Below are 23,238 nucleotides of genomic sequence, written 5' to 3'. Positions count from 1 at the left end.
GCAGCGTCACGGGGTGAAGGAGTGTGCTTTGAGTAGAGCCGTGGACCGTTACTTTTACGCCGATCCGATTCAATTCACAAATCAGGTTTAAAGATTCACAGATTGAACCACAATTCTTACTATTTAATATAACATGTTTGTTGCAATATATTTGTCTTTTTAGTGGATGTATGAAAATTAAAATGACAGTATGTGAATGAAATCACCATCATTTATACCCCTTTTCAAACAGATCACATTCAGCAGAAATGATAAAAACACAAAAATTTAGACAGAAGAAAATATTGTTTGTCACTATAAAGAAGTTTTTTTTATCAACCTTTTTGTTGAGTTAGACAGTAACTTAAACAACATAAAAAACATAAATATTTCTGTTGTTTTGAATCATTTAAGAACAAATCCAGAACATTTTGTCCACAGTTTTTCCATCAATAAACTTCTGCAACACTTTAGGTTTTAAAGCATTTCATATTGGTGCAAAGCCATTATGAAAAGCCGCTTTTCTCTGCTGCAGAATCAGCTGATTTACAGTGATTACGTAATCTCGTCAGTGCTGTAAAGTGTTGCATATCAAAGTGAGGCTGCTTTTCTCTGCTTTAGAATGTGGTAGATTTACGCCAATTAAAAGCATTGTACACGTCACTCTTATCCATCAGGTTGCTGAATTAGAATCTTTTGCTGGGAAGTACATTCCAACTTTTTCTTTGTTTCACTTTTGGCATTTTGAGTAAAGCTCCGCCTACTCTCACAGCCACATGCATTCCTATACGAGCCCGCCCACCGTTGCCAGAAGGGTGTAATTTTATCTAAAATTGTAAAGCAAACTAAACAGAGTGCAAGAGATTGACATGTTTGAAATAAAGCACCAAAATGAAGCATCAAAACCTGCGTTTTTATCTAGTACTCTTAATACCGTATATGTTGGTGCCGGTACCAACTTGTCACCCATCCCTATTTGGGGCAGGGAGTTGGAGTTGCCTTCCTGGGGTCCTGTACAGTGTTTTAACTGTTCCTAGCACTGCACTTACCTGGACTAAGATGTCTGAGGTCTTTCCACATCCACCACAACGGCTTTCCTCTGTTCTTTATCCACCACTACAATGTGTAGATATGGACTAGATGTATTTTTAAAGCGTTCTTATTTTGATCTGAGCACACAGCATGAAAGGGAAAAGGAGGATCAGATCTACAATGAAGCTAAAAACTATTTGGGAAAGATACGAGTTCCTGCCAGAGAAATCCCTCCTCTCAGCCCATCATCCCTCACCATCCACATATTAATGTTTTCACCCCTACTGGTTGGAAATCTCACCGCTATCTGTTTTGATCACGGTATTCTTGACAGCTGCTCTGATGGTAGATCACGTAGAATATTTGCAGCTCCAGTACCTCTCCCCTCCGCCAGCTCCAGCGCTGATTTGCCTCGCTTGCAGATTTTCCTCAATATGCAGCACTTTGCGGGATGGCGTGCGTCGTCTGATAAATGGGGAAGACCCTCTGCCTCTGCAGCTGCCGCTCAACTCAAGCCATGAAGGCTGAAAAAAGCTGCAGGCTGCAACTGGAAAATCTGTAAACATCTCCATTGCTTTCCCTTTTTTCTCTAATCACCAAGCAACTCATGAAAAAACACCACAAACTAAAAAACTGCAGCCACTTTCCCAGCTTTTTAAAGCTTGGACACTTTTTCTTAGAATTGTTCCAAGCAAGAAACACAATTCCAGATTTGCTCAACCTGAACAGTTAGAGCTGACCCTCATTCCCGAAGCATTCCTGGTGGTTTGGCGCTGTGTTGCAGCCTGGCACCGGTTCTGGCTGCGGGGAGGGTTTAAAAGTGTCAGTACTGCGGGGGTTTCCATCACCTCAGCTGGTTACAGCACAGACAATCACCCATATGGATTCCATATGCATGACCAGCGTTACTCTGAATAGCTTGGTGTCAGTCGTGGCCGGCTTTAAACTTCACTGGAACAAAGGCTTTGATGGTTTAGCTTTAGCTTTAACAGCACAGCTGCCAGAAATCCATCAGAAAGACCCGTTCTTGGATCTCATGAAGAACACTGACAAGCTAACAATCACCTCAGACTCAATCTTGTATGTAGAATTCAACATGTAAACTGTGTTCTAAATGTAGGACGTGGAAAGGTACATTCCTCTGACAGTAGAACGTCTTTTGAGGCTGAAAGTGCTAAAACTGAAGGCAACGGTGTTAACCTTTTAGCACTGTCTCTCATGAGAGTTACTACGGCACATGATGCTTTCAGGCAATTATTTACTTCAGGGGTGTCAAACTCAATCACACAGGGGGCCAAAGTCCAAAACACACCTTTGGTTGTGAACCGAACAGCATAAACTTTTAAAGAACACACTAAAACTAAAATTTTAAAACTTAAAAAATGTAACTTTTTAACTTGTACCAAACCTCGGGACTCGGCTGGTACTGGCACCCTAACCTTTAGCCTCGTCCGCCTCCGGAACCGGTACTGCATCCGGAACCGGAACTGATCCGCGTCTGGTACCGATCTGCTTCGCTAACGGACGTGCGATCCACGTCTCGGTACCGGATCAGTATCAATTTGCTGCCCGGAGGTTAAGGACCCCTGATTTAAATGGAGCAGCCATCACGTCAAAAAGTTGGGGACAGCCAAAACGTAAATCTTGGATGGGGATACCTCAAAATGTGATGAGTTGGGAAGGAGAACGTGTCGCAATATGTTACCAGTGCAAGATAACATTGTGTTGTTAAAAATCTAAAATGGTCTGGCGGTCCGAATATAATCACCCAGCCAAGGCCTTGACTTTGACACGTGATTTACATGATCGTAAACCTTAGTCACAACTATTCTTATAAATGGAAATGGGTTTTGTGCAGCTGAAAAATAGTCAAACCTGTCTGAGGCATATTAAGCGTTCTGTTCTCTGAGTTTTTCTAGATTTGGTCTCCAGACAGGTAAATGTAACCAGAAACGACATGGTTTTGCATTTTTGTTTATGTTCAAATTTCCAAGATGTGTGTGTATATTTATGCTTTGAAGAATTTTATAAATGTTTTCTCAAATATATGTTTTGAAGCTTTTCAAAAATAAATTTTAGACTTCTATCTATATGTTTTTTTTTACTTATCTAATGATCCCTAAAAATGGTCCGAACCGTGACCCTAAAACCGTGACAGGATCCGAACCGTGAGTTTGTGATCCGTTACACCCCTAGTCTAAAGTAACAAACACTTGTTAGAATTTATTGGAGATGGGACACAATTGGAAGAAAGACAGTATAGTGCATTTAAATTGAAAGTTTTCTGCCAATCACCGCTAGCTCCGCCGGTGCTGGCAGCGCAGACTCTTCCTGAGAGGGGTGATTCTCACTTTGTGACATCACCTCGTGAGGACTTGCTCGTTTTTGTGTTAGGAGGGGCTGGTGCTCAGAGCGCAGGTTTTTAGAGGAATACTCAGAAATGTGTGAATGGATCAAAATACACCCTTGGGGTTGTTTGTAGTGAGGAATGAACATTACAATACACTTAAATGGCATAAGTCCTTTAACATTTAAAAGAAACAAAAACTTTTTCATCTTTTTTCTGTTTAAATTTCTTTGTAGGTTGTTGTTTGTGTTAAGACAAACCAAAAAATATCCGATACTGATCGAGAGGCAACATCAGAAACCGATCTAATCGTCAACTGCGTGATCTGACCTGATTTCGGATCATGTGATTGGATCAGGACATCACTACTTTCAGTGATATTGCTGATTTCTAAACTCTACAAACATGGGTTTACATCACTGGAATGACATCACACACCACACAGCTCAGCCAAAGCCGCCAGTTTAACACAAACCACAGCATCAGTTTGTTTTGGCAAATTACAGTTCTGGCAAGGTGTTTTGGACGTTACTACTAGCCGGCAAAAAAAACTCCTTCCAACATGAATTCAAGAGTAAAACTTTACGAATATGACTAAAATAAACACGTTTGCTGTCTGGTACAAGAAAATAGATAGTTTAGGGTGTTTTTGTGGAGTAACTATTGTCTGAGGGTAGTGGAGGGAGCACCGCTCACACATGCTAAAACTAACATTTGGCTTCCAGATAAAAGAAGGTACACATCACTGCAGTCTGCACACAAAAACAAAGTAAAGATGCAGGATTAACTGTAGAGACAAAATAACAATGTTAGATTTGTTTTAAGAACTCATCCAAGAAGAAAATTAAAAGAAAGCTTGAGGTCGTACACAAAACATATTTAAAAAAAGGGTTTTCTTTAATCTGTTTTCAACTAAACAAGTCGTCTTTTATCTGCACGACTTTCCACGTTTGTACAAATGTGAACTGAAACACTAACTAGGCTGAAATCCTTCACTTCTCTTTCCTTCACACTCGTGTTTGCAAAAGACCAGAACAATTATAGAAAAAAAAGACAGAATCATTTTTCATGTCAGTAGAATTTCAATTGATTCCTTCATACTTCAAAAAGTCAAAAAGGTTTAAAATTAGCGGTTTATGACCTTAAATATTACTGTTGTTTTACAAGGTATTATTGCATAATAAATTGATTTTTTTAAACATTTTTAATAGTGTTTTTAACAGCTAAAAACATATATTACAAGGTGATTAAATAAAATCTGATGTGACCAAACTTTTATGTCTGAAGATTTTTAAATGCTTTGAATAGAAATGTTTTTGATTTGTTTGTTTTGTTTCTTACAGTATAGAAGTTTTTTTTTAAGTTTAGTTTTTACTGTGGATTTTACTCCTTTTGAAAACCGAATTACTGGAAACCAGAAATTATTCAGTTATCTCCTTGTTTTCTGGAAGTACAAGCAGGTTGACAAAGGAACATAAACTTTATTGTAGGACTGTCAACATTAACTTGTTATTGCACACAATTAATAAAAAAATTAATGTGTTAGTAGTTACTAGTTATTAATGCAGATTAATTACACTTCAGAATACTTAATTAATCCCAAGGAAGGAAATTTATTAGCAAGAAGGAACCGTCTTCCGCTTTGCGTCGGATGATTTGGCTTCCATGGCGTGCGTTAATTTCTGATAGTGTTCACTTCATAACTTTATCCCATTATAGCATGTTCACTCACAAAAGAAATAAATTTTCAATCGATTTTAAGTACTTTATTCTTGTTTAATTTTCTCCAGTTTAGATCACTTTTTACAAAAAGTGGACTATGTGATACATGGTCCGGCCCGTTGTTATGGTAACACGACAACGTGTCGCTGAGCTGGCACAGACCTCAACTGCATGATAGGCATCAGTTCAGACAGAAAGTTCACCTCTTACTGCTTGTTTTTGTCAGATCATGAAGCAAAAAGGTTGTTTTAAAGAAGCCTGCGTAGTGATACAGAACATGACCAGAACTTCATTTATAAGTGTGCATCCACACCCAGGAGCCAATCAGAGTCGAGTATTCACCTGGACCTTGTTCAGGTTATTCTAAAATGCAGAAATAATGTTTGTTTCTTATGGCTGTATGTCAACATCTTTGTTTTCCTGGAGTAAAACTGCAGACATAAAATTCTGCTTATCTTATCATTGATGTGTTTCTGTGCACACAAAATAAACTTCTGAGATATCTGAGTTAACTCTTCATAAAATTAAAAAACACTTTTCTCTCTGGCCTTTTTTTGTTCTAAAGCCACATATTCATTTAAAATTTACCTTGTAAAGCTTGTGTACAAGCGGGATTAATCCTATATTTTTTTTAATCAATTAACAGCACCGCGATAAAGTGTAAAGTTGTCCTGCAGCACGGCAGGAATTTTGAATGATATTACCGTGGTTGGGGTTGTGGGTGCAGTATCTCACACTAAAGCCCACATTTTCTCTCCCTCTTGTTACTCTTCATGCTAACGTTTCTTCTCAGAGCTCTGGCTCCACTCTCAGTCCAACATCATGCTTCATAGTTTCAATCCTTCTAACTGGTTTCAATGTTTAATTGGCTTTTAATTCCAAATGGGCTCTTAAGCGAGTCTAACTTTTGTAACTTGTTCCGGGTGTATAAGCCATCATTTTTCCTGTGAGCGACCACATTCACATCCCCAGCGGCTCTCATACAAGCAGCACGCATGCCTTCATCACGGGGCAGAGACCCTCTCCCAGCATCATTCACTGATTTTTGTGAAGAAGCTCCTGAGCAGACTCCACTCTGATGAAACAGGCAGATACACGGAGGGCCTGCTTCCTCTCAGATTTCAAAACCTGATATGAGTCACAAATTTCCGCTCCGTGCCACATCTGTTCCTGTCCCATCATATTTTACCGCACACTGTCCCTTTATCTTCTGACGGCCTTTAAATTCCAATTCATCATTATTATGCGTTTGTGTGAACAGCTTCCAGACATTATTCAAATGAGAGCGCTGGCGAACAGCATCCTCCTGCGGGCTCAAACCCAGTGACAATGAACTTCCAAGACAAACTGGAACTGATTCCCTGGATGTGATTGTCTGGGAAATTGTGATTTGGAGGAAATATGGGTGGCGTCCGCGAGCGCATGACGGCGCACACGCGCATGCATGCGTATGTGTGTGTGTTGGGAGTGGTAATGCACACAGAGCCGAGTGGCAGACTGATGGGTGGAGAGGCAGGCCTGACGATGGCGTTCATTACATGCACCAGTGCGCACACAGAGCTCCGACACAGCCATCACTCTCACACACAAACACACAGAGTGTGGATCCGGCAAACAGGATAACCTTCCTGTGATCCCGCCTGTCTCACAAACCAACATGAGCTATGGGGGAAAAACCACCGGGAAATAAAGACAAACATCTGCAGACCTGCACAATTTGTGCAGAACTTTAAAGTATTTGTGCTAATGCAAAAAAATTGTAGCATTAATAACTAGAGCTGTGGATTGTTACTTAGGGAGCCATGTGATTTGATTCCCAAAATAAAGTCAACGATTGAGAGATCAAACCGTTAATGTTAATGTATTATGTCTCAATGGTTTGATATGGAGGCTGTTATGTCTATTGATTGGGTGTATGAAAATTAAAATAAAATGTATTTAATCACCATTATTTAAACATTTATTTAAACCTAGAGATCAGAACAAACAAAAAATAACAGATAAAAACACAAAAAATGTGTCTCCCAGAGTCTGATTAACCTTAGCAGTAAATATAACTTAAACATGGTTTCCAACATGTTCTACAAACTGCCTTTTTAAACACATTAGATTAACACTTAACAAACGTGTTTCAGTGAATTCTCCACCATGCTAGCAGATGGTCACATGTCGTCACCTCATTTGTGACCAGATTTTATTAAAAATGTATTTAACTTCATATTTGTTATGTATTTTAATGAAATCATAGACTATTGTCAAAGTTTTTTAGAACTTCTCTTTTTCTTAGGTCCAGAATCGATTTAAAAAAATAACTATGACTGCAAGTAATTGCAATTAACTTTTTTTTTTTTTATTAACACTTATTATATATTACCAATCACAATATGAATTCACACACAAAACTGTACATTTAGAATGTTTATTTTAAATTAAAACTGTCAACCAACTAAAAACAAGATCAGGTTAATCACACTTTTGTGTTGTGATCAATCACTGTTAATCACAATGTTTTACCAGGTAAATTTTATGAAAATATTAAGCTTTTGAACAAAATCAGGCCAGAGGGAAAATTTTCCTCAATTTTTTACTGTCTAAAATGTTTAAATTTATCAAGTGGCAACCCAGAAATGTAACTTGTGTTCACAAAACACATCAACAGTTAGATAAGCAGAACTCAAAATACTTTTATATCTGCAGTATCACTCCCAAATAAAACAGCCATAAGAAACGAACCTGCAGAAAAAAACTAAAGTTTCCTTCATCATCTGGACAAAAACAGGTGGTAAGAGGGGATCTTTCTCTCTGAACTGACTATCGTGACCATCAGCATTAATATTGCTTTCTTTTGCCGCTTCAGACATATCGTGTTACCGTGACTACGCGCCGGACCACGGATCAAATAGTCCAGTATTGTGAAAAAGCAATCTAAACGAAAAAAACAACTACATCAAAGAGCTAATAAACGATTTAATATTTATTTCTTTTGTAAATAACCATGGTATGAGTTGGATAATGCTTGATGAAGTGTTTTAACGCACGGCGTGGACGCCTAAATCGGCGCGGCCAAGCGAAAGACTGCTGCTCCGTGAGGTTTAACTAATTTGCGTTAATGAATATTAACAGCCTAATTCTTTTTGATTAATCGCGTGCATTAACACGTTAATGTTCAAAATCCTACCTTTTTTTAACATTTACGAAATACACTTAATGCTTTTAGTTTGAAATTAAGAACCTTCACCAACACTTTGAAGATTTATTCACTTCTGCATCTGTTTTTGTTTTTTTTAAATAAAACATTATTCTTCAATTTAAGATTTAAAATTAAATTTGCTTGAAGTGTATTTTTACTCGACTCAACTATATTTACAAAGACTGAATCAGCCGCAGACGTGATAAATATTTGTACTGGTGAACATGCAATTACTTTCATCCACACAGGCTGGGTAACTTATTTCTTTGTGTTAAATTTATAAATTATATTAATTTGATCTTTTGTTTAGTTTTTATTCAATTGGTATTTTGCAATCAAATTAACCATCTAAAATGTTTTTTTTAAGTTCCTTTTTGTACTTTAAAACTTAAGTGTTCTATAATTTCATTTTACATTGAATAATTTCTATTGTTGGTTTTCACTTTATTTTACTGAATTGGATTTGACCTTAAATCGATGGTAAATAATTTTAATTTACTGGCATACATTTTAAATGCTCTACCTTGTTTGTGGTTTGTAGAATTGTAATTGATTTATCAATTACACAACAAACCATGACTGTAGCTTAAACTTTGTCTACAGAAATTGTCTGTTTTAAAGACTTTCAAACACAAACTTCTTAAAAGTAGAAATCATCATTTATTCATTTACATCCTTTCCTCTGAAAGTCTGCATGCTTGCCTTCATTGTGTAAGGAGTGAGTGTGGAGGCAGCCGGGAATTTATCTGCTCTCCATTACTGCTCGCCTCCATTCCAGCAGATTCAGGTCAAGGAACTTGACAAACGACATGCTGTGTCTCAGCGACCCTCTGATCCAATCAGCACAGAACACATAGACCAAATTGCAGGCTAGATAATATTGCTTGCAGACTTATCATTAATTACTGCCATTCTATCAATATCTAATTATACTGGCTGTCTGGCTGAGCAAGAAGGAAGATGAACCTCATACTGGAAGTCTTTAAATTGGCAATAGAGCCACCAAGCCGTGACACTGTCCGTCTGAAAGCAGCTGTTACTGGACCTGCTCGTTACGACTCAAAATGGCAGCAGATTTCATTTGAGCTGTTTAATCAGCGGCTATTTGACTCACAGGATGCAAAGTGAGTGCAATTTATTTCCATTAACTTCCTGGCGGGGAGGATAAAAAGACGGCAGCGGCTGATTGAAAAACACCACCTTAAAATAAGCCCTTGCATTCTCACCTCACAGTGTCATTTCATTTTCATGGATTTCTAATAACATGACCCGTTTAAACTAATCAACAAGGTTTGTTTTCCAATTTGCTGGTGCAAAACTCCACTTTTCTGCTTGTCCTCAGCTGTAAACAAAAAGAGATTCAGCATGTTCCATTAACCCTCTAGTGAAGGAATTTCAATGTTTGTAGAAAAGTTAAGTCAATTAAAAGATATTTAACCCTTTAACACCGGAGCTTTACTTATGGTGTTGACGTTCTTCAAACCGCCGTAACTCCTTAACTTTTTACCCGATTAAAATATCAGAAAAGCAGATTTGCACCAATATCCAGCCTTTTACAATAGTAGAGTGGTTACGCCATTGACATAAACTGAGTAATGCTGGTGAGAAGAAAGGCAACTTTGGACCAATATGCAACACCCGAAGTCCTACTCCAACTATATATATTTTTTTTGTAAAATCATTCCCAGTGATCTTTTGATTATGATTATGACATGATTGGATCGATCCAGCCGTACAGTTTTGAGCCAGAGGTCAGCTCGGACGAGCACATGAGCGTTGACGGCTCATAATTTCTCCCACACCTAAACGTGAGCAGGCCTGGGTACGCACAGGGGAGCGGAGGAACGAAAGACTTTGGCCCCGCCCATTTCAGTAACTACGTCAATTTTTTTTTTTAGCATCTTGTTTTCTGATCCAACGCAATTCGAATTAAGAAATACTCATTATTAATGAAATTATTTTGTATAGGTTCTCTATTGTGAGAAAAATGCTTCAAGAACACGTTAAAAATACAAAAAGACCATTTTTGTTGGAGTGGATCTTTAACAAAAAATGTTGCATGTCAGCCTAAAGCTGAAAATCTTCTCAGTTCAAATTCCATTGGAATCATGTTGCGACGCACGATAACACATGCTCTTTGAACAACCATAACTTTTCAACCAATTACGTAAATAACGTCATTCAAACTGATTCTGATGGATTTTTCCATGTCATAATCAGCTGGTTCACATTGATCATGTTAAGTTTACTACAATTTTATATAAACACAAAGCTGCTTTTTTGCGTTAGAATCCATTAGATTTAAAAAAGAGTTGAAGAGTTACACATCAACACTGAAGCAGTAGAAGTGTAGAACAAGAAAAGAGAAGACAGAAAAGCTGAGTGTTACACCGTAGTCCATGTTGTTTTTGTAGCTGACCTGTTGATGTCATAACCATGGACACTTTTACTGATTTTGTAGTGCCTCCGATGTAACTAAATTATGAGACACTGCAGTTAGTAACTATAGAACCAAAGCCTATAAAATCTGTATTGATCTCAATCTCCAACACTTGCAGAATGCATCACAATAAGTGTAACTTTCACAGTATGGACATTTCTAGCACATAATGCAAAAACTTAGGGTGGAAAAAAGAGCAAAGTATCACACAGCAGAATTTATGAAATGTGAAACCGGATTGCAGCTAATGTTTTATAGTCTTTGGTCTTTTGAAATGCTGAGACAAATTCATACATAAATGCTGCAGGAAGTTTTTTGAGAGAGAGTCATATGCCTTGTTTCCACTGAGCGGAAACCGAACCAGTACTGCATTTTGAGCGTTTCCATTGTAAAATGGACCCATTAGGCCGCACTGATTCATACCATTTTTGGTCCCATGTTGGTTTTAGGTCCATAGAAAAATAGAACGACCTAGTTGGGGCAAAGCTACTGTCGTCACACGATTGATTGGCAGAAATGTTTTACGAAAACAGCATCCGTCCAACCAGCGCTTTTTCCAACTCGAGATCCAAGCCGAAAGTTTTGTCCTCTTTACAGCTGTGTTCTTCTTTGCCTTCCGCAATCTTATTAAGTTCTTTGCGTTCAGTATTACCCCTTATTTGGGTTGTTGGCAGTGGTTAGGGACCGGGGACATGTTGAATCCGCAAATATGGAGAACCGCTGTTGTCACATCGTTATGACGCACAGCTACCTCATCAGTCTGCACCCCTCGTGCGCCTTAATGGCCCAACACTCAATGGAAAGGCTCACTTGAATTGCCCGGACCATTCTAAACCAGCCAGGAGCGGACCGGTCCGGTCTGGACTGCTCAGTGGAAACGAGGCTTTAGACACCACGACTGGAGTCAAAGACAGCTCATCTTTTCTGCTCAGGTAAACGTTATTGAAATGCCAGAATTTTAATGATACTGCCTATCCAGCATGAAAATATGTAAGATGTGGATCTAAAATCAGTCATGGAAAGGAAAGCTGACAATAGTTACGTCTCTCCGTTTTTACCTTGGATGTTTCTTTTGATGACGGCCCTCTCTTCTTCTCAGTCTGTCCTGCGCTCCTCTTCCTCTTCAAACCAGCTGCTTTGTTCTGGGCAGCTGACATTGATCTGGACAATTTCTGCCAAATGTGTGCTTCAAAGGCCTGAGTATCCTGTCATAGTACTCATGTCACAGAAAACCTTCGGTGTAGATGTCGGACCCTCTTTGAGGGCTGGAATCTGTTCCATGTGTTCCAGCAGAACCCTGGTCCTTGAACTCCTTCTCAACTCTGCATTGCATTGATTTGTTGGGCACAAACTGAAGCCCATAATACAACCCTATTTAAGAACTGTTGTTTACATCATTCTTATCTGGTTACAGAAATCTTTTTGTCTGCACACACTATTCTGTATGCTTTAATCAGGACCTTATTAAATTTGGTTGATAATTTTATTTTATTTAGGTTTGCTCTTTTTGTGGGAGGTGCAATCAACTCCTCCCACTTTGGACCTTTATGCTTCTGTTGTTACTGATTTTAAAAATCTTAAATCATTTATGAAGCATTTATAAAAAGCATAGAACAAAAAAATAAAAGGAGGAGCTGTCGGAGTTGATGTTGATCAAGAATTATCTAATGATGTTCAGTTTGCATGACTGAACGGATCAACAGTTGTTCGTATTAGAAATCATAAAATAAATTTGATAGTTTTTTTACCTGTATCTAAAAAAATGTAGATTTAGAAACAGTTGTGCAGCTGATCATGTTCACATTCTGATCTGATGCTTTTTTCTACTTTGGAAAGTTGGCTTGAATCAGGATTTACACATACACAGGAGAACTAAATAAGGCCGAGAGTTAAGGAAACAGAACGACAGCTTCAAAAACACTCTGACCCGGCCAGAGAGTTTCCTGGAGAAAACTTTAATATTACTGCAACCTGTAAAAAATGAAGAAGGAAAAAACACGGAGCAACAAAATGACCTGCAACTTGATGGATAAGTAGAGAAATATCACTGAAAGAAAAACATGTTTTTTCCTTTTGGTGAAAAAAATCGTACATGTGCTACTTTCACAAAAGTTTAAATTATAACTATTTAAATATTGATGCCTTATTTAATAAATTAAAATCTCCTTCACATAGTCCGTTTACATGAACACAAATGTACGATCGCTACCTGATTTCTCAAGTTACCGGATTCTGATTCAAAACAGTCAGATAATTACAGACGAGAATCCTCTGATGGTCGCATTTCATGGGTATTTTGAAAATAACTAGTTATCTAATCTTTGTGGGCATGTAAACAGACTCACTGTTTATCATGGAGCTTCAAAACTCTCATCTTGGAAGGATGTTGCTTTCTACGAATAGATGGAAACACATTTTAGGTCATCTCACCATAAATCTCTTTACTTGGAAGCTCAGGGCCTCACAGTGTCGGTCAAAACCGAAATGTGTCAAAAGCTTTTCGTCATAGGTTATTGAGCTGCTGAAACGGAATTGTTTCCCCTCCCCTGCATTTACGGCTGGATAGCTCTGATATTGCTCGCCATTGTTGTTGCACCGCTAATGTTAGGTTGGGGATGTTAGAGGCTGTAAGCTAGTGGGAGAGTGTGCAAACAGACGGGTGACGGAAAGTGAGGGCGGGCTTACTTCGTGAAAAGTCAGAGGTGAATTTCTGATTAACTCCTGTCGAAACTAAGTCCTAGAAACTGACACTGGTTTGTGGATTTGGCTACAAATGTAATATTCATTTTAAAAGACCACTGCGAATGTTTTGAGAATAGATCAGGAGACGATTGGAGTGGAACCTGAAGAGTTTGTAGAAAGGCTGAGAAGAACCTTCTATTCTACTATTCATTTGATATTTTTTCCTAAAGGGTTTTAATTCAATGTTTTCTTGTAAAAGTAGGAATCAATGCCAAAATATGGAGTTTAAAGTACTAAGTTCAACTCAACTCAGGAAATCAACCGGGATAAATGAGAGATTTCAGTTGCCTATTTATTTCACTTTTACTTCTCTTTTTCATTTTACATTAAAAAAGTATTTTGTTTTGGGGAAAAACAAATGTCTTATGTCTAAACATTTCAAAATGACAAAACTATTTTTTTAATAACATTATTGATTTTTACATTTAATAAATAATATTAAAGCAGATTTTGTGGCGGAAAACAAAAGTTTTTTTTTAAAGGGAAATCAAATTGTGTAATAAAAAATCAATCTTAGAAAAGATGGAGTAAATCAAAAGTCATACTTTCCTGAGTTTTAATGTATTTAGTGTTATAATAATTTTCCTAAGAGTGGTTCAGTTTGCTGCTGCTTTTTGGCCAGAGGATTTTTGATGTCAATGAGGTTATTTTATGGTCTCATAAAAACAAAGTACAAATTGAAAAAATGCTCCCCTCTCCATTATACTTAACATATAATTAGTCATAAATAAAAGTCTTTACATTTTAAAGCAGTGAGGAACAAAGCAGAGTTGAAAGGTCTTGGCAGATAAAAGTTTGGACCAGTTACAAAAACCTCATTAAGGTTTTAATCAGCGTACTCTGAGCAGAGACACGGCGCTTTAATAGAGCGGGCTGGTTATGTCGGCAGTCGGATCACCGCTGCATTAATGTGCTTTCCTCAAGAGGACAGTGCAGCTGTCCTTGAGTAAAGCACTTAAGTGCTTTTTCTCAGTAGAGGCTGAGAAGTCGAAGAAGAAGGACTGCAGATGGACTGGCAGGCCTTTGAGCTCTAAGAGCAGCGACTGAATGAACGGAGGGAAACCTAACGCACGCTGAGACAGAGAGTACTGTGTGGAGGAGCTGTTGATCACAGTGATCAAAACAAACATCTGAAATATGATCCGTTTCAGAATGGGGGCGGGGCTTAAGTTCATTTTTAGTTCTGCGAACTCCAGAAACGTCCAGACCTGTGATGACATTCACGTTTCATCAACTTTTTCACTCATTTCAGTATTTGATTTTACTGCATTGGCATAAATGTAGAGCTACAACTTAATTGTAAACCACACAAGACATAAAATAAAATAAAATATGCATTTAGCTATGAAAAAAAAACACTTAAATTTCCCCTGCCGACCTCTCCATTTATTAGTTTATTGTATATATATAAAAAAACATGGAAATTGTATAGTAGCAGCATTTTCACTCAGGTCTGGGTTGTTGAGGGCAACACATGTCCTGACCAAAGAAAAGTCTGAAAAAATCCCATGTTTGGGTTCAGATTTACAGTGTAAATACACCCTCAAAGATGCTAAAACTCCAGACAGAAGTAGTTGGATCCTCATTTGTTTCTCCTGTAAAACTTTTCATTTCAAACGAACAATAAATAGTTCTTCATGCATCAATTACAGAGACGAGGCTTTTCTTTTAAAACAAAATTCTAGCACTTTAAATTACTTTTTACAGTGGTAATTAGAAGTATTTACACGCTCTTAGGTAATCTGGTTAACCGTTTACTGTGTAACACTCTTTGAACTACGTAACTCTTTGACCTTTTACGTAATTATCATGATTCTAACAGTCTTCTGACGCTGAAGCTGATTCTTTGCGTAAAGCTGCTTTCCTCGGTTTCAGAATTTGTTAGAATTACGTTAATTCCAACAAAGTTGGTTGAAAAGTTACGCTAGTTGAAAGAGCATGTGTTATTTCCTGTTGTTGGGGACAGCTCCAGTATGAAGTGGTTAAATCATCTTTCTTGAACTACTTTTAAGGCCCGCTCCAATGAAAATCATCTCTTTTGTGTTTTCAATATGTTCTCGTAGCATTTTTCTCATATTAGAGGAACTATATAAAATAATTTACTATTAAAACTGCGTTTTTGCGTATTTTTGCTAATTTTGCTAATTTTTGCTAATTTTTGCAAATTTGCGTAATTTTTGCTCTGTTGTAAATATGTAAATTGTTCCAATTTTTTTTTTTTCTATTTGCAATGCTAACACTGAAATTTCACCACTGTGGGACGAATAAAGGGCTATCTTATCTTATCTTATCCTATCTTTCTTAATTTAAATCGCGTTGGGCTGCTTTTTGATTTTGACTAAACACTTCTTAAAGATAATTTAAAGATCACTGGGAATGATTTTATGATAGAACAAAATATGGATGGAGTGGGACATAAAAATGTTGTCTAAATTCAGAATTGTCATGTGTTTCTCCTGGGCTGATCACCACTCCTCCCTAGTGGGTTTCATCTGTGTCCTTGTGTTTTTTCACTCCTTTTTCTGTATTTAATGGGTTCCTCCCCTCATTTCCTTGCAGGTTTGTCTTGTTGCCACATGCACCAGATCTTGTCTCTCTTGCCAGGTTTTTTGATATTTTGTATGTTTTTGGATTTTGGCCTTGGTTGATTTATGGACTTTGCCTTTGTGGCTCTGATCCTGTTTTTTTCAGCATTTTGCTCTTCCTTGGTTTTTAGATTTTTTTGTTATTAATTCTCTTTATTGGAGCAGCCAGCTATCCTGCATTTGTGTCCGGACACCAAAGCATGACAGGTTGAAGATTTAGGAAACCTGGTTTCTTTATTTCTGTCAAAAATGTTGGCCTTTTCCAATCGCACAAACGAGGTCTACATTAATAAAAGCACACACTGGTTGCAGTTTTTCTGAACATCTTGAACATCTAACAAGTTGAGAAAGACTCAAACCAAAGTTATGCTTTCTGTAAGAACCAGTCAAAAGTAGTTTTTTTTTCTTTAATCTATACTGGTGTTGTTTTAGAAAAATACTGATTCCTGAAGTAGTTTTTTGTCACTTTTTTTTCAAAGCATTCCCAGTGGTCTTTTAACTCTGATGATGCCGTTTTTAGCTAAAATAAATATTTTCATCTGAGTGTGTCTTTAAAGAAACCAGTGGGCCCTTAATCTGAATTTAATACTCTTTAAATGCCATTGATTGAAGCACATTTTAATTTCCAATTATTTAATCATCAAGCTCATCAGTGGCAGGGCCATATTGCACTTTCTAGTTACCTGGCATACCTGTTGATCTCTCCAATAAGGTGTCCATGTTTTCTGATCAAATGTAAACAAACCCAAAGTAAATGTTCAAAACAAGAGAGCCGCATTAACAAAGTCCAGCATTTTGACCACAATTTCCGTGATGAAAAAGCCTCTCATTGCAGCCGCATGTTTGTCTAAACTCAGTCTCACGCTTACAGTGAATTGTGTAAATTGTCGCTGTCTTCTCTGCTGCTGTCCAGTGTTTTAATGAGCCTCGTTTATTCTGTTTGTTTGACCTCCGCAGCACATGGGACTCACTAAATGACAAAACTCTGATTCTCACCGCCGGTTTGCTGCGTCTCTGCCCACCTGTGATGTGGGAACAGTTGCAGAGCAGCTTGTAAATTGCTTCCATTCTTGTTCCACTTCTGTGGGGTTGTGACAGAGGTGTAACGAATGCTGTGCGACTGTCTGAGGGAGAAAAACACCCCGCTGTCACTCATCTGATCCCTCCATTCTGGTTAATTGTATGGAGTTGCACTGGGACGCTGTTTCTGTTCCGGCCCTATTTGGTCAATTTGAGGATCTGTCTCTTTGTGTGGAGATGAGGAGCATTAGCCAACAGAGAAACGACTTTGTTTCTCACAAATTCTCACTTTGAACTTCTCTGTGCGGCACAGCTTTGCCTTGTGAATTTCTTGATTAGACTTATTGACAGAAATGTTCATATTTGCTGACCCAGATAAGTGTTTTCCTTTGCAATCACCATCCAATGCCGGTCTTATCCTGTGTTCTGATCGCAGGTGAAGCAGAGAAAATGTCTTAAATTGCTCTGTAAAACTGGACCAAACTATTGTTAATATTTCTTAAACAGGGACTCTAAGCCAAAAACTCAAATGAATAAAAGAGTTTGTCTTAGGCTGGGCTGTATGAAGTTCCATTTGTGCCAAAAATATGTTTTTGCGTCCACTGTCTATATCATTGTGTCTTTTAACAAGTTTATTGAACATTTGTTCATGTTTACGTACTACTAAGAAATATCTTCTACATATCCTGTGAAACGACAGGAGGTAACAACGCTAGCAACTGTTGCTAAGGACTTTTCTGACGACCAGATCCAACGACAATAACAAATGCAAAGTTTTAAGCTCAAAGCTGAAACATCTCAAAGCAAATACAAAGCTATCATCAAAGAAGCGTGGACATGCAGAAAATATTGGTTAGTAGTACATAGACATGAACAAATGTTCAATAAACTTGTTCGGTAGACATAGACAATGGACCAAAGATATAGACGGTTGGAATAAAAACATACTTTTGGCACAAATAAAACCCCATACAGTACTGGCTGCATGCTGAGAAAAGGACGTGCAAATAGTCATTTTCTAAAAAACAAAAAAAAAAGTAAGAAACTCATTAATGTGATCTGGGGAGGAGGGTTGTCAGGTCTCCTGCCCTAAAAGTTTCCCTGCTTCAAGCCTGGTCAATGTCACGCCTCCAAGACTTTGTACCCCACCGTGATTGGTTGGTTCATCAGTAAAAGCAGCATTTGTACAAAACTCACGGGCCGCACCGACATTAAACTCATATTAGGTCAGGGGCCTCAAAATATCAGCTTGGGGGCCGCCAGTTTGACACCCCTGTTCTAAAAGGTGATTTTATTCAGTAAAATGTATACTTTGACGATTTATCTTAAAATGTAAACATATTTATTTCATGCATAACATCAATTCCCATTTATCTGTACATATTATTGTCTTTGAAGGAGAAAACCAACAGAAAAAAGAAATATAAAGTTTGCAATGTTGTGTATTTTTCATTTTTGTTTTGAGAAAACAGAAAAATATTTTGATGTAAATCATCATCATCACATAGCTGAGAAAAACAACAAAAAGCTCATAAAAAAGCATTTCCAAAACATATAAAGCGCTTGACAAGCGGCTCGTCTTCACATTGTCGTAGACGGGTTTGTTTTCCTGGAAAGGCGATGCTCTTGTTTCTGACATAAAGGTTTTATTCATCTGTGTCAGTAACTCACAGAAAGAAGAAGTCTTTTCATCTTTTCAGGCAGGAGTTCTTCAGAAAGGTTTTCTTGCTTTTTTATCTGACAGAAATGTTCAAAAGAAGCTGCAGACACTTTGTTACATGTTGGATTCAAAGCCTCACTTGCATATCTACCTGCTGGTTTACAGATAAAAAGCACGGAAAAACGCAAAGACAATTTCCTGCTAAAGCTTCTGCCAAGCAGCCCAGTGGAGACGTGAGCCAGCTGGTCATCCAGCAGCATTGTGCCCGTCATGTCTGACTGTCTCCTCCCCGCTGCGTTTCCATCCTGCACATTTTAAAAAAGCATAAAAACGGCGGGCGCCTGTAGGTCAATTATCTTCAGGGAGACCTGGAGGATGCGTTCTTCCACAGAGGAACGCTGGGAGAAATAGACAGTGCTCCTGGCTGTCAGCTGGAGATGCATCACATTATTAAAAGCACTAGAATAACTGAATACCTTAAAAAGTTCTTGTTATTCTTCACACACTAATTGTTCAGCCATTGCAGCAGGAATATCTGCCTTCTGTTGACGTGTTCTTGGACCTACCAGGGAGGCACAACAAGTGGAGGGCTGTGTACAGCCTTCAGAGCATGAAATGTCAGCTATTATTTTCATCTGCAGATGGTATTTTTGTAGGGAGCTGACCTCTGCAAAGAACATTAAAGTAAAACACTCTGGAGAAGGAGTGAAGCGCCTCCTGAGCAAAGAAACAAGGTCGTCGCCACGGTGAAGAAAAGACGAGCTAATTACAGAGAAAAAAATAATGACTGCAGACGAGTTAATAACAAACTGGGATGTTTAAAGTCAGGATTTAATTTAAGGACAAACTGTCTGTAAACTAGGTGGCTGCTCGGTGTTCAGGTGGTCGGCCCTATTGCTCCACAGCAAGAAGGTTTGAATCCCAGTTTGCATGTTCTCCTTGTTCATGTGTGAGTTTTCTTTGGACACTGCAGCTTCCTCATACAGTTCAAAAACATGCCTCATAGGTTCATAGGTCTCAGCCACGACTTCATTACAGGGTGGTTATGGGCTGTCTGTGGGGAAAAAAAGGTCAAAACTGTGTGGTGCACACAGACCAAATATCAAGGTTATAGACCGTTTAGGGGAAATATTCAGAGAAAATGCTCAGAAAGAAAATATTCATGCACATTTTCTTCTACGGATATGCTGCGGGTGACAGGTTGCAGTGAACTCTTATGGAACATGTAAGAGTGAGGTAGGTGAGACGTGCCGCATAGATTTTTTTCTGTTCAACCCACAAATTCTTGCGGTCTGCACAAGAAGCCCATCAGTTCTGCTCACGTGATAAATGTGAACTCCCTGCGAACAACCTTTCCTTTTATGATTATTCAGTTTTAGTCAACATTAAGGCCTTGTCCACACGTACCCGGGTATCTGCTGAAACGAATATATTTCTATACGTTTCGGCCTATCATCCACACGAAACCGGAGGTTTCAGTCACTGAAAACTGTGGTTTTGGAAAACTCCGGCTAAAGTGAAGATTTTGGAAAACTCCGGTTCTGCGTCTACGTGTGGACATGAATAACCGGTGATTTGCGTTTTTAAACATCACTTTTTGCGACAATTAATGCATACACGTCAGTACTAGCTGCGTTTCCATTACACATTTGCGCAAAGCTTTATCTAAATTCTAGGAATTTTGAAAAAAACAATGATTGGAAATGACACTGTTTCCATTAAATCATCATTTTGCGATAAAGCACAAACAAACTCACGCGATAAGTCATTAAAAACACGACGATGAATGAGAACAAGTTTTTTTTTATTTGATTCACTAAAAAAGGAGCATTGCGGTGACGTCACAGCTCTGTCTGGGGAGCGCCTGCCGCGCAGAGTCTATTGACAGTCTCAGGTGAGCGTGAGAAGCCTGTTCAGCGTTTTTTTTTTAATAACCATTCCAGCAGGTAAGCTGCTGGACCTTTTTCTGTTTAAAAACACGACCAGATGCACTTAAGTTTCTGTCCCAGCTCTCGCGCTTTTCCTCAAACGAGATTTCAGCATCTTCAGGCTCCAAGCTGCAGAAGTGCAGCTGCAGATGAAGCTGTTCACAGACACACAAAGAGGCGCATCTATTTCGAAAAAAGTGTTTCCAAAGCAGTTTTGCAAAAAATGTCTGTTTCGATACGCCCCAAATGCCACCTACTGTAAGCGCATAAACTTTTTTTTCGAAAAATGCTAGTTTTTTTGAAATTGTGGTGTTTCCGATAGGAGGATTTATTATCGAAATTCCAATTTTCCACTGTCAACTACTGTTCTGACAAGCTCATAACCGCGTCTAAGAGCGCAAGTATGCGGGGACGTGTGGATGGAATTATTTTTAAAACGATCACGTGTGGACGCAACACTTTTCTAAAACGGAGGTCAGCAGATATGCGTTTGTAGAAATACCCGGCTACGTGTGGACATGGCCTAATAAACTGTGTAGTTTTCTAGAACACCATTTCTGCAGAGCGCCAGAAGTTAATTGGAAATACACCTCTGAGTTACAGGCGAGATCGTTGGGCCCAATCCGAAATTCTTCCCTCCATTTGAAGGGGCAGTTTAAGTGCAAGTCGTGTCTGAAAAAAATATTTTTTAAATTCACTCTCCCAAAGGAGGGGTACAAAGTCTCACGTGGGTGCTCTCTGAACCACAGACGTTTATGACTTTTTGTTGCAGCATGACCTTTTTAAAGTTAGAAAACCACCATAGTTATGTATATTTAAGCACCGGAAGCGCCATTGATGGTGGTGGTGACATCATGGAACGAAAGTGACGTCTGAAATATGAGACACTCTTTTTTTCATAACTCTGTGTTTGGAGAGCTAAATGAAGGGCTAGGTAGAAAAGCAAGATTCAGATCGGGCCTTAGTGTTGTAGTAAGCCCGTGTTCATTTCCCATCATTCATCTGTTTCCATACCCTCACTAGATCACAGCCCCTTATAACTCCAATGTAACATTACTGGTGCAAGAAAAATGGTGATCAATATTGGAGTCATCCAGCTGTACAGTTTTGAACCAACTCAGAAGAGGAAAATGAAGACACATGAATCTATTTGGGTGTATACAGGACCACATTTGGTTCGCTTATAGTGAACCTGTTATGACTGGCTTTAGACCATAAATAAACGGGGAGGTGAAACCGGTTGTAGCACTTTAATTATTTTAATTTGCTTAAAGACTAGCAGGGAGACAAGACTTTGGAGCTGAGAGGATGCAGAGAAGAACCAGCGATGGCTGTGACCCTGACAGGAAGCCCTAGAAGAACCCTCTCTCTGAGGTCCTCAGGCTGAACTTTTACCTCCCAGATCCCAAAACAGCAGTCACAGGATTTTGTTTACAGGCTATTTTGAAACAGAAATCTCTGGTAGACTTCAGTCTAAATACAGACCAAACACAAGGTTCAGGTCTCGATTCAGACCAAATTAAGCAGACTCTTTCTGGACCAACGGACTCTTCTAATCTGAATACACCTTTTGTCTCTAAATGGATGTGTCCAAATGGAGCTGAGCAGGGAACTTGTGGCCCTCCGATTGTAACACCTACCTCACACTACAAGTTTTTTCCAAAAACATTTTTCATCTGTTCTTGATTCACATCAATTCAAATATAGAAAATACTCAGAAATTCAATTTTGTGCTGAAGTATTTCTAATATATGTCCTTCATCGTCAAAAAATGCCACATGAATGTGTTAAAAACACAATTTTCCTTGCAGTGGGTCTTTATAACTACAAAACGCCAACAAAAATGCAAATGCTGGTTACACAGCTTCAACTTTCAACACTCAACATTAGAAGCTTTAATAGCTTTTTTTCGCTAAATTTTTTTGTAGATGACTAGTTTGCAAAAATCTGTGCCTGGAGGACAACTTTTTAGACTTTTAGAGACAAATTGAACACATTCATGGTGACCCGCTGCTTTTTAACAGTTTCACAGAAACTGACAGCCCTTTTCAGTATTTTAGGCTCTGTTTTGCAGGCAGCCTTTCTCTGTGTCCAAAAAAAGTTCTCTTGTGTTGTGCAGGAGTCTGCGGGTTGTTGCTGAGCAGGTAGCACACGTCAGATTGATTAGAGCTTTCTGAACTGTGGGAAGCAGCCTGCTGTGTTTCTGAGTGCAGTGACTGTAGAACCAAACAGAACAGCTGCAGGCTGGACAAACATCCTTGATGTAGCTGTAAAACTGCACAAAGCTTTCCAACAGCAGCCTCACATAAAGACACGGTGAGACTTTTATTTAATGTAAGTTATTAGGTCTTTGCAAATGTTGTGATTTGAGGATTCGACCAGAAATGCAAGAGAAACCGTCTTTACAGGAAACTGCTCTTTAAATGATGGCTGTAGATGTATGGAAAATAACGGGATAAATAAGACTGGATATTCAATACATTGAGGAAAATTCATAGAAAAAGATGATATGAAAGAATTTGATTTTCTGATATTTGAATAAAAATGAATCCTGTCCAGAAAAAATAAAAAAATCATTACCAAAAGTACATCT

At 38.4% G+C, this 23,238-nt stretch overlaps 1 long non-coding RNA gene across 4 annotated transcripts in view; it reads left to right on the top strand.

The window, feature by feature from the left end:
- The window catches only part of LOC118599870, a 96,406-nt gene that overhangs the window by 31,783 nt on the left and 41,385 nt on the right, over nucleotides 1-23,238 (top strand). Inside the window, exon 3 of one of the 4 annotated variants that reach the window (XR_004949404.1) lies at nucleotides 18,883-19,193. The exons of the other annotated variants lie outside the window; for them this stretch is intronic. This is a non-coding gene — a long non-coding RNA (uncharacterized LOC118599870). Of the gene's footprint in view, nucleotides 1-18,882; nucleotides 19,194-23,238 lie in introns of those variants that run through there. 4 annotated transcript variants of the gene reach the window in all.

Source organism: Oryzias melastigma, linkage group LG16, assembly GCF_002922805.2.
Source record: "Oryzias melastigma strain HK-1 linkage group LG16, ASM292280v2, whole genome shotgun sequence".
In the NCBI taxonomy this organism is placed as follows: Eukaryota; Metazoa; Chordata; class Actinopteri; order Beloniformes; family Adrianichthyidae; genus Oryzias; species Oryzias melastigma.
The sequence above is the reverse complement of the archived record's forward strand: the minus strand, read 5'-3'. Positions and strand labels throughout refer to the sequence as shown.